Source organism: Ictidomys tridecemlineatus, unplaced genomic scaffold (genome assembly GCF_052094955.1).
Source record: "Ictidomys tridecemlineatus isolate mIctTri1 unplaced genomic scaffold, mIctTri1.hap1 Scaffold_218, whole genome shotgun sequence".
Taxonomy (NCBI): domain Eukaryota; kingdom Metazoa; phylum Chordata; class Mammalia; order Rodentia; family Sciuridae; genus Ictidomys; species Ictidomys tridecemlineatus.
In genome coordinates, this window is record NW_027521881.1 from 421,932 (window position 1) to 434,312 (window position 12,381).

A 12,381-nucleotide genomic window follows, 5' to 3' on the forward strand; every position below is an offset into this window, starting at 1 on the left:
TCATCCTGAATCTAAATATGCAACAAAATACAAATCTAAATACTATTTGATATTTAGGAAACTATATCTAGTGATTGAGTTGGAGAACAATCCTCTGTTCAGAAATGGTCTTTTAAAAATTAGAAAATACAAATTTTATATTTAAAGAAATAAATGTAAAGAAAATTTTGGGGAAATTTAAGCCTGCTTTTCATTACATTCTGATTTTCAATTTTTAAATTCTTTTCACTTATTTTCTAAAACTAAAGTTTATTATTGAATTCTAACTTAGTTTGTAAGTTTTTGTTCCCTGCCTTAACTTATTCAAAGACAATTTTATATTTGACTACCTATTTCTAATTTTATTGTAAAGGAAAATATAATAATAATTTTATAAGAATAGCTAGCAGTAATTAAAAACTCAGTTACATCAAGGCATGTATCTTTGGACTCTGAATATGCATTTTCTCATCTGAATTTCACAACAGTTCTCTAAAGAACACTATTATCTTCATGTTATTAATTGGAAAAGTGACTTTCTCTCTTAAATATTTCTCTTTATATGAGAATATAAATATATGGTTATTAATATAATTATTATTTAATAATTTATATAAGAAATTATTTGGTAATTCCAGAAGAATCAGATTCTTAGACTGGGGTCATGGTTGGGAGAGAAAGAGCTAGAAACAAAGTGTAGTTTCACCATGACATAGCAATGGTACTGCTTCAAATGGAAATTATTGGTGTTGACCTTGATCACCTGGCCAAGGAAATATCTGTCAGGCTTAGCTTTTTTTTTTTAATCACAAATTTCCACTGAATATTTAAAAGATGATAAAAATTGATTCATGTGTCTCCTCTTAGGAACAATTAGAATCAAATGTTACAAATTAGAATCATAGTGTTAATTTTGAGTAGGAAGAGATTGCATTGAAATGAATCCACCTAAAACTAGCTAAAATTGATAAGATGTTTGAATTTTCTGTCCAAGTTAAAATTTCACTTTTTTATTATTTTTTTAATTTTAATCACAAATTTCCACTGAATATTTAAAAGATGATAAGAAGTTGAAAGCACAAAATCAACCTGAAAATTTCCTTTAAGTATTAAGCTTATACTCCAAAATATATCAGACTTTTGCCAATGCAACACAAAGGCTAGTGTAATGTGTTCATTAAAATATTTGAACACCTTACCTTTCTGGAATCACACATACATATGTTGGCTTTAAAACCTAAGTGAACAAGTTTACCTTTTATTCCTTCTTACCCATGATCTTTATGCCTATTATTTGTAGGACATAATAGGAAAAAGAGAAACTTCCAAATGTTGGTAAAACAGATAATCTAGAAAGTTAAAAAAAGTGATAATTCATAAGGTGTATAATAATCATATTTATACCTTATATGCATATAATAATCATATTATTATTAAATTATTTGCATAGAATTAGTTGTTGATAACTGGAACTCCCATAAACTGATCTAGACAAGATCCTTAATCAGTGATATTTACACAAATACATAGGACATGTTTTGAAATATGTCAGCAAAGAATTTACTTCTCATCTGTCTTATTTTTCATGCTGGCTAATTCATTCGAATTCCCCCTCTTTGTTTTCTAGAGTATCAGCCACGGGTTTCCATCCATGATAAAGTAGAAAGTCCATTTGAAAAATAGATCCAAAATTTTTAAGGATATCCCTGAAGATTGGCCTTATTTAATCACTCAAGATAGAAATTCTTTAGAGAAATGTATTAACCCTCTATAGGATGACATAGCACATAAAATTACATCTGTCTGGTGAAGTATTTAATAAAATTTGGCACATAACAGAATCTGAAAATTAGAAATAAGTACTCTCCCTCAACAGAATAGCAAAGTCCACTTAAAATTATAGATAAATTGATGCTGAATTTAGTTATTTCAGAATGACTTATCTTCAATCTGATGTAAAAATAGTTGCTCTTTTATTCAACACTTTTATTAAGCATCTATTTTACAATGATGAGGATATAGTTATAAGAAAAGCAGGCAGGAGTCCTTGCTCTCTGAAGCGAATGTTTCAGGTTGGTGGAGTGTGTGTGTGTGTGTGTGTGTGTGTGTGTGTGTGTGTGTGTGTGTGTGAGAGAGAGAGAGAGAGAGAGAGAGAGAGAGAGAGAGAGAGAGAGAGAGAGAGAGAATAGAGGAGAAATAAATATGTTTATAAAATGTCAGCCGGTAAAATGTGCAGTACAGAAAAACAGGACCGGAAGGGCTTAAGGAACATAGAAGGAAAATATGCAAATTTAAATAGGGTAGTCTGGGAAGAGCGTGCTGAAAATCTGACATGTGAGCAACACCTGAGGAGACAAGGAGTGAACCATACGTGGTAAAAGAATTTCCTAGCAAAGAGAGCAAGAAGCACAAAGGCTGTGAAGCAGGAGCATATCTGGCATGTTTGGAGAATAGCAAGGAGTCTTCCATGGCGGGAAATATGTGGATGGGGCATAATAGTAAAAGATGGAGTTAGACAGGTGGAGGAAACAGATCGTGTGGGTCTTTGTAAGGACTGAGAAGGGTTTCTGGCAAAAGTGTGACATCTGAACCCAGTTCTAAAGTTTGTTCTGGCTATACTTTAGTATTGTAAGTAGGAGTCCATTGCAGTGATCCATGTGAGAATAGGTGGTGCAATGGAGATGGTGAGAAGGATGGAACTTGAGCTGTTTTGAAAGATGAGCCGGCTGGTTTTGGTGCCCAACCAAATGTGGGATGTGAGTTTCTTTTTGTCATGGGCAACAGGGACTATGCAGGATTTTCAGAAATTTCTCTTCTCTTGTCTGCATAATAAAGATTAGGAAAGAACTGAGATTTACAAGGTTCTCTGTAGAAGACTTTATAATTATACACCCTGAAGAGGGAAAGTAATCAACATAGAACTATTAGAGATAATAGAACAGAAGAAAAACTGCAGGTCAAAAGATACAATGACACAATTCAGTCTGTTACTCAAATACCTTTACTAGGAAGCTAAAAATATAATAGTGAAAGACTTCAAATTAATGATAGCCACAAAATTGAATTATGTGTTAATTAAGCTTGTGTGAGGATATGTATCTCTAAAAAATTCTACAAAAGTTTAAAGATAAAAAAAATAGAGAAATATGTCCTATTCCTGGCTTGGAAGATCAAATGGAAGCGGTAACTTTTGATGGCTTAATCTGTGGTTTTTATGTAACTTCAGCTGAATTCCAATGATGTCATTGGCATTTTATAGAATTCAAAGTAATTGATTTTACAGTAAAAATAGTGAGATAGACAAGCATACTAGAGGGCTAATGAAGGATTAATAATTAGCTCAAAAATAGACTGTTTTAAAAAACAATAACTTATCTGATGTAATACTGCATTAAGAGGAGAAATACAGACCTTTAAATAATACAGAACATGCATTAATAATTTTAAATACATATGAAAACACAATACATTGCAAATGAAAGTAATAGAATTATAAAGAATATAATTTTCTTGTACATTCTGCTGGGAGTAACTTTATTTCAGTAAGGTACAAAAACAAATTTTCCCTCAAAGAATTGTAATTTAAAAAATAAACTCATATACAAAGAGAGTTTGATTATTTAACCAAAGAGGAAAGCAGTTTAGATTATTGGAGAAGTTGTGAAGAAAAGATGGGCAAAAGTGTCTAAAAAAATTCAAGTATCTTCAAAATTACAATAAAACAAGGAGAAAATAGTAGCAAAATATTTTAAGTTACTGTAAGAGGTCTAAGCATCGGAGGGTAATATTAAGTATTCTTTAGAGTTTCTGATAGTTTTCAAATTTAATATAGCAAAATGAGGTTTAGTATATAAAATACACAAAGAGCTTATAAAATTTCAAAAATTGTCACCAAATCTCTAATACACACACACACACACACACACACACACACACACACACACATCTACCCAGAAATCACTCATCCAAAAGAAAAAATCTCTAACATTATTTATAAACAAAGATATAGAAATTAGTTGTGTGGTCAGTTACATACCTGGGAATAAGCCCACATCCAGGGGCAGCTGATAAATCTTAAAGAAAGCTACCTCACACCATAGAAGTGACACTATTGATGGATTCAGTCCTCCACCAGGGCAATATTTTAAGTCAGCTTTAAAATATTTTTTAGTTTTATTGTGGGAAACTCATTTGGTAGAGAGATGAGATGGGAGGAAAGGGGAGGGGAAGGGGTGATAGGAAGGGCAGCAGAATAAAATAGGCATTATTATTGCTATATGTATATATGTGACTGCATGACCAATGTGATTCTGCAAACTGTACACTAAGAAAAATGAGAATTATACCCCATTTGATTCAAATGTATGAATTATCACGATCATTGTACTGCCATGTGTAACTAAAAAAAAGAAAAATAATTTGAAAACATATAAATGTTTCGTGCACAAAGATATGTAATAGAAAGCAACAACTAGAAACAAAAAATAAATCTTTTACATTTTGAGAAAGATCAAGTAACCTGTAGTTCAGTGATTCCATGCATAATCCAGATTCATGTTTACTATGAATCTGAGGTAGGAAACTAATATTTGCCACATAAGGTTTATAAGGAAAAAGAGCAAAATTCTCTCCATGTTCCAAACACAGAACAATGTTTCCTTATGGTTAAAGGTAGAAGATACAACTAAGACATGTAGTTGAGTGCAGGTGAAAGGAATTTGGATATAATTGGTGGCAAATTTCAAAAGCCATGAAATAAGTAATGTGAGTGTGTACCTGTATTAAGGAATCAGTTGGAAATGCTTGGATGTTACAACAAATGGATCAAATGACCTTTTCCTTATTTTTTGACTTCCTTAAACAATGCAGCTCATTTCATTTGAGAGCTGGGGTGAGCCTGAACATTGTCTGTTGGGATCTTTTTTCTGTTGTCCCTTGGGGCAGGGAGTCATGGGGGTAGGATTGGAGTAGAGGAAGCTGCCCCAGTTTGTCACGCTGCATGGAAGGCAACTGGGTCACAAGACTCCATGTCTTGGGGGAGCTGTCAAGCTGAGCTGGATCCCAGAAGATGTTGCCATATGAAGCAGGTCCTTGGCCAGCAGGACAGTGGTCAGTGGTTAGGAGGTCAGGGAGAAAGTCCTGGGATGGAGGGGGGAGCAGCCTGATGGAAGGCAAGAGTTACCTGGAGGGCTTCCCCCACCCCAGCCAAGGATTGAATCCAGGGGTGATTCATCACTGAGCCACATCTTAAGCCCTTTTTAATATTTTATTTAGAGACAGGGTCTCACTGAGTTGCTTATTGCCTCTCTAAGTTGCTGAGGCTGGATATGAACTTTCAATCCTCCAGCATCAGTCTCCCCAGCTGCTGGGATTACAGGCATGCACCACCACGCCTAGCTGAAGTTTATGATCACCCCTCATGACCTAGGATTTGGGGGCGTGGTTGGAGTTTGGTGACATTGGTGTGTGGCAGAGGACAAGGAAGTCAGTTGCTGGGCTGCAGCAGGATAGTTCCAGCCCTGGGGTAGGAGCTCTGAAAGAGCAATATAAGGGAATGGGCATCTTGGCCCAACCTAGGCCTTGTCCAGGGTAGCTTGGTCTTTCCTGGTCCTCTCTTTGGCGCTCAGGAATCTGGGTTTGCAGTTTGGGGTCCCTTCCATCCACATTTATTTTGGAACCTTCTGATTTCCTATTGGGAAGGCTCTGAGTGAAGAGCCTAACATGGGAAGATGCTGAGGGCATGGGCTATCATCCTGGGACCAGCACTCCCAGAACATGTTGGTGCCATCGTGAAGACAGGAGAAGGGAAGCAGAGCATGTGGAACCTTCTCTGAGATCAGTGGCTTAAGTAAAGATGCCTGCAGGTCCCTTCCTTGATGAGAACACCTCTGCCTGCACCCCACCCATTTCCTCAGCACTCCTCTGCACCCACCTTTCTCTTTCTCATGGGGACAGGCCACCCTCTTCCCCAGGAAAAATAATCCATCTGCTTGGGATTCCCTCCTTCCTGGCCTCCTTCAAGACTTGCAGAACTTCCCCTTTTCTTTTTTTTAAATATTTTTTTAGTTGTTGATAGACCTTTATTTATTTATAAAACATGGTGTTGGGAATTGGACCCAGTGCCTCACACATGCCAGGCAAGTGCACTACCACAGAGGCCAGCCCCAGCCCCAGCCCCAGCCCAAGAACTTTTCCTTTCCTTACTGGCTTCTTGTGTGTGCCTTAATACACCCCAAGGACTTTCTTGCCTCTAGCAACAAGAGCAGTATCATCTTCTCTTCAACCCCCAGCTCCCCAAACTAGGCCTTTCTGAAGACTAAGTAATAAGCTATTTCTAAAAGAATTTTTATTTGCTAATTCATAATGTAACAATAACTTAAACTTTTGAAATAAAGAAATCACTCAATCCAACAACTAATTTTATATTTTTGTAATTATCATACTATTCATGTCCCTTAAAAACAGCTGTACTGAGGTGGAATCAAAACAGAGCAATCTGCATGTATTTAAAGTGAATAGTTTGATAAATTTTGACACATGTATACACCCACAAATCCATCACTACCATCAAGATAATGAACATATCAATCATCTCAATCACTCCCCAATGGTTCCACTCTGTAATTTCTGTCTCCCACCCCTTGCTATGTGATCTCTCTCTCCCACCTTGTCCCTATCCCTCAACCACTGATCTGTCTTCTCTCACTCCACATTCATTTGAATTATCTAGAATTTTATGTATATGGAATCACACAGTATTGGGGGACGGGGTGTTGGCCTCTTTCATCCACTATAATTATCTTGAGATTCCTTCATGTTTTTCATGGTGGTGATAAGGCATTCATTTTCATAAAACTCAGCCTTTTAAAGGTACATTTTTAAATTTCACCTGTTATAAATGTACAATTCATTTATTTATAATAAATTGTGTAACCATCACCACAATGCAGTGTCAGGACAGTTCCACCAACTGCAAAAGACCACTTGTGGCCATTTGCACATCACTCTCTGTTTCTCCCCCTAGATGCAGACAATCATCACCTGTCACTCCAGGCTTGGCTTCTTTGGACATTTCCAATAAAGGGAATAATCAAGGTGTGGTCTCTGCATCTGCATCTTCCATTCAGCATATGTTCTTGAGTCTGTCCATGTTGTGGCATGCATCAGGGCTCCATTCCTTCTTATTGCTGAATAGCAATTTATTCTACGGATACAGTCCATCTGTATATTTACCCACTGATGGACATCCGGCTCTTTCCAGGTTTTGAATATCACAAATAAGATTGCCATAAACCTTCATGTGTGAGTCTTTGTGTGGACATAAGCTTTCATTTTCTTGGAATAGCTGGTTTATAAAACAGGTTTTGAGTAACTTTTAAGAAAATGTCAAACTCTTCCAAAGGCAGCAAGGTGGATACTGTATGTTGTTTTATATTCCCACATATTGACACTTAGTATGAGTGATCATTCTAATTGTAGCTATCTAATAGGTGTGCTGTGGTATCTTGTTATGATTTTAATTTATACTTTTTCTAATGACCAATGATGTTTACACCTTTTCATATACTTGTCTGCTATACATAATATATACTTTATATCTATATGAATACATATAGATAAAAAAATTGGTGAAGTGCTTATTTAAATCTGCATTTTTCATTAGGTCATTTATTTTTCTTATTATCAAGTGAGAGTTCTTTATTCCAGATACAATACCTGTATCAAATGGATGCTTTGCAAATATTTGCTATTTTATGGATTAGGGTTAGGGTTAGAGTTAGGGTTAGTGTTAGGGTTAGGGCTAGGGCTATGGCTAGGGATATGGCTAGGGTTATGGTTAGGGTTAGGGTTAGGGGTTAGGGTTAGGGTTGTACTTTTTTTTCTCTTAACAGTGTTTTTCACAATACAAAAATTTTAGTTAATTGTTCATTAAATGTGATTTGGATGCTATATATAAGAATTTTTGCTTTACTAAAGTCACAGGATTTTCTCCCTCACATTTTCATCTACACATTTTTAAGGCCCTAGGTTTCACAGTTCTGTGATAGTTACAGCTTATGGATGAAGTTCATGCATTTGCATATGAATGTCCTGTTGTTCCTGTAGCATTTGTTTAAAAGACTGCTTTTTCCACTGCACTTTTGTCAAAAGCCACTTGTCAGTATATGTGCAGTCTCCTTCTGAACTCTCAGATGGGTTTGTTGAACTATGTGTCTATCTTCACAATATTTACCCTATTAACTATAATATCTTGAATTATTAATCCAAATTTTTTTCAAAGTTATCTGGCTTCTATATTTCCTTTTCATTCCCATTTAAATGTAGAATCAGCTCACTAATTTCTACAAAAAAAAATCACTCAGATGATTCTGTTAAATCCACAGGTTCATTTGGTGAGTATCGGCTCTTTATCACATTAAGTTTTATTCTTTTGTGAAGGGTTTTGTCAAATGTATTGAGAAATATAGTTTTCTTCTCCAGTATTTTCATTCCCCTTTTTCTAATCCAATGAACTTCTTCCCTCTGACCTTTCTTATTGTGTGTTAGCATCCACATATTAGAACATTTGGCCTTTGGTTTTGGTACTGGCTTATCTCACTTAGCATGATAGTCTCCAGTTCTATCCATTTACCAGCAAATGCCATAATTTCATCTTCTTTACGGCTGAATAATATTCCATTGTGCATGTATACCACATTTTCTTTATTAGTTCCTCTGTTGAAGGGCACCTAGGCTGGTTCCATAGTTTAGCTATCTTGAATTGAGCTGCTGTAAACATTGCTGGGACTGTATCACTATAGTATGCTAATTTTAAGACCTTTGTGTATATATCAAGGAGTGGGATAACTGGGTCAAATGATGGTTCCATTCCAAGTTCTGAGAAATCTCCAAACTGCTTTTCAGAGTGGTTGCTCCAATTTTCAGTCCCACCAGCAATCTGTGAGAGTACCTTTTCCCCACATCCTTGCCAACATTTATTGTTACTTGTATTTTTTGTAACTGCCATTCTGACTGGAATGAGATGGAGTCCCCGTCTAGTTAAGTTGCTGTCATTTCAACTCCAGCCAATGCTGGCTGTTCCAGCTTCCACCAATGTGGCCAGCCTTGGGATGATTTCCATGGGCACAATGGGGGAGCAGCCTTAGCACTCCAGTGCCCAGACTCACAAAGCCTGTGGTCTCTGCCTCCACTTCTCGGCTACCAAGAGGAGTTGGTAATAGCCTTGAGCCCCAGGGATTGAGTGTCCTATAGAGTTGATTTGACCAACACTGGTCACCAAGTGGGCAGCAGTGGTCTCTTGGCAGTGGGCTGCTGGTTTCCTCTCCATGATGGGTCATCCTATGAGGGGAGGTTCCACACCTGTCCGGAAGCCCTTGCTCTTGACTGAGCTCCTCCTGCCTGCCCTGGTGCCATCCTGCCTCACATCCCTTGTGTCCTCAATGTGGAAACTGAGGTCTTCCTACAAGAGACTTGCTGCAGGCCTGCATTTTGAGGTAATTGTGGCTATGTTTCACGCACATGTGGAGTTAGGTTTTCCAAGCAAAAAGAAAGCATGAGCTGGGCACAGTGACACATCCCTATCATCCCAGAGGCTTGGGAGGCTGAGGCAGGAGGATCACAAGTTCCAAGTCAGCCTCAGCAACTTAGTGAGACCCCCAAGCAACTTAGTGAGACCCTGTGTCAAGAGAAATTTAGAAAAGACTGGAGTTGTGGTCAACTCAGAATCTCTCAGGCTGACCCTTGCAACCTGCTCATGGTTCTCCACACCTGACCTGTCCGTCTCTCTGAAAGATACGCCACCCACCCTCTACCCACAGTATTCATCCCTTGCAATAGCTCTCCTACAGTTTATTTTTCTTAGGCTTTCTGTACATTCTAGTCACACAGTTCATATAAAATCAGAAAACAAAAAGTCATAAAAACAAACAAACATGTCCTGCTCTTCCTCAAGTTCCAGCTCAAGAATTATGAAGTTCTGGAAGTCAAAGCAGACTCTCATGTCTCTGTGCCACTGTAAGGGTTTCATATTTTTTGCCTCTCCTGGATCCAGAGTCCTGAGTGTGATTTAGGTTTAATCATACCAAGCAGCCCTGACAAACATAAGTGCAAAACTAGTTATGAGAAGAGACAGCAGGGCAGGGAGCATCCACTTTGCAGGGCAAAGGCAGGATGGCTCTGCAGTCCAGAGCTTTCTGCTTCAGATTTATCCTGTGGAAAAGCAGCAAGCACCCCACTCTGCAGAGGCAGGATGGTTCTAGGGCCTTGTCGAGATTCTGCTGCTAGACTCTCAAATTTTTTTATAAGTCACCTGCAGTCTTGTATCAACTATTTCTGTTTAAACTAGTTGGAATGGTTTCTGTTTACTGCAAATGAGCCCCAACTAATAAACTACCCACCAAACAACACCCTCATACATTACCCCTTTTGCTGAGACAGAAGGAAGGAGGGAGGGAGAGAAAAAGGAAGTTCTTAGGATGCATGAAGATTCTGCATTAAACAGGAGGGGAATCCTTAGTTTCCATCATCACATGGAATTGTGTTGGCAGTAAAAGTTAAGGAATGCCAGATGAAGACTAGGCCAGAAAAGATTTCTATACTTTCTTTATACTTACCAAATTTTCTCAATAAAAAATGTGTTCATATGCTCAGAAAAGGTAAAAACTTTATAGAGATAAAAATTACATACTTTAAAAACTCCCTAAGCAAAGATAAGGAAATGGAGACTTTAATTCATTTGTGACATTTTTCTGAACGATGAGACCAAGCATTGACAGGATGATATGGGGATTAACATATGAAGAAACAAAGAAGAGTAGAGACCTAAGAGCTCCTTGGCATGTAGATCATCCTTAAATCTGTTTCGGGGGCTGCTGTGACTTTGTACTATAAGCTGGACAACTTAAAAGAATAGGCATTTATTGACTCACAGCTCAGGAGGCTGGAAGTTGGAAATGGAGAGGCTGGAGGTGGGCTACTTCTGGAGGCTCTGAAAAAGAAGCTGTCTCTTGCTTCTCTCCAAGCTCCCAATGGCTGCCAGCAAGCCTTGGCTTTCCTTGTCCTGCAGCAGTGAGTCCAATCTCTGCCTCCATTGTTGCATGATATTGTATGTGTGTGTGTGTGTGTGTGTGTGTGTGCACGTTCTTGCATGTGTGTGCACATGTGTATGTGTATGTCTTGGTCTCTCCTTTTCCCATAAAGATCAAAAAGTGTGACTTCATCTTGATTTTATCTACAAAGCTCACATTCAGACTTAAATGAAATTTGGACTTCACCTAATTTTTTGGAGATTACAATTTAACACACAACAGTTATTTTCCTTTGGGAGAAAGAATTGAAGTTCACTCCAGAGTATTACTTTAGTAATAGTTGTGTAGTTTGTTGGTAGGCGATTTAATTGAAAACAGTTCAACTTGCACTCACTAGAATATGTCCACCTCTCAATTGATTCTTTGTTGCCTTTGAAATAACTTAGAGCTCCAATAGCCCATGGTAAGCAAGGACTCTGTGCTCAAAACTAAAAATATATCATCTAGAGAAAATAAGTGAAAATGAAACAAATCAATCTATATAGCATATTCATGGACTGTAGGACATAATATTATAAATATGTCAATTTTCCCCATAAGGAATTGATAGATTTAATGTATTCCCACTCAATCCTCAAAACTTTTTCTTTAAAAAATGACAAGCTGATTCTAAAATTTTTATGGAAGTCCAAAGGGAAGAGAAGCAAAGGTAATCTTGAATAAGTTTAGATGTCAATACCTATTATAAAGCTATATGTAAAAATAGAATAAACTCAACTATAGATAAGCTGACCAATTCAAAAGAAAGCACAGACAAAGCCTCATGTATCCAGATACATGAGAATACCCTCATGACTTTGGAGCAGTCAAACATTTCTTAAACAGGACACAAAATCATGGAACATAAACAAAAATTAATAAATTAGACTATGTTAAAAGTAAGAAATCCAGTTCATAAAAAGTCCTCAAATTAAAGAGTGAAAAATATATTTTGTAGAATGAAAGAAGATATATTACAGATTTATCTGATGAATGACACATAGTGCAAATATATCAAGAATTCCTGCTAATGAATATGAAAAAGACAAATAACCCAATAGAAAAACTTAAAAAAAAAGGTGGGAACACTCCACAAAAGAGGATTTCCAAATGACAACAATCATATGGCAGCAAACCATATTGAAAATGATCATCAGGGAACTGAAACATTAAAACCTACCATGTGATATACCACACACCCACCAGAATGCCTGAAGCAAAATGGATAGGCAATTATCAAATGCCATGAAGATTTAGAGCAAGCCAAAACCTTCCATTCTTCTTAACAGAATGAGAATTTGTATAGCAGTATGGAAAACGTTTTCATAGTATCTGC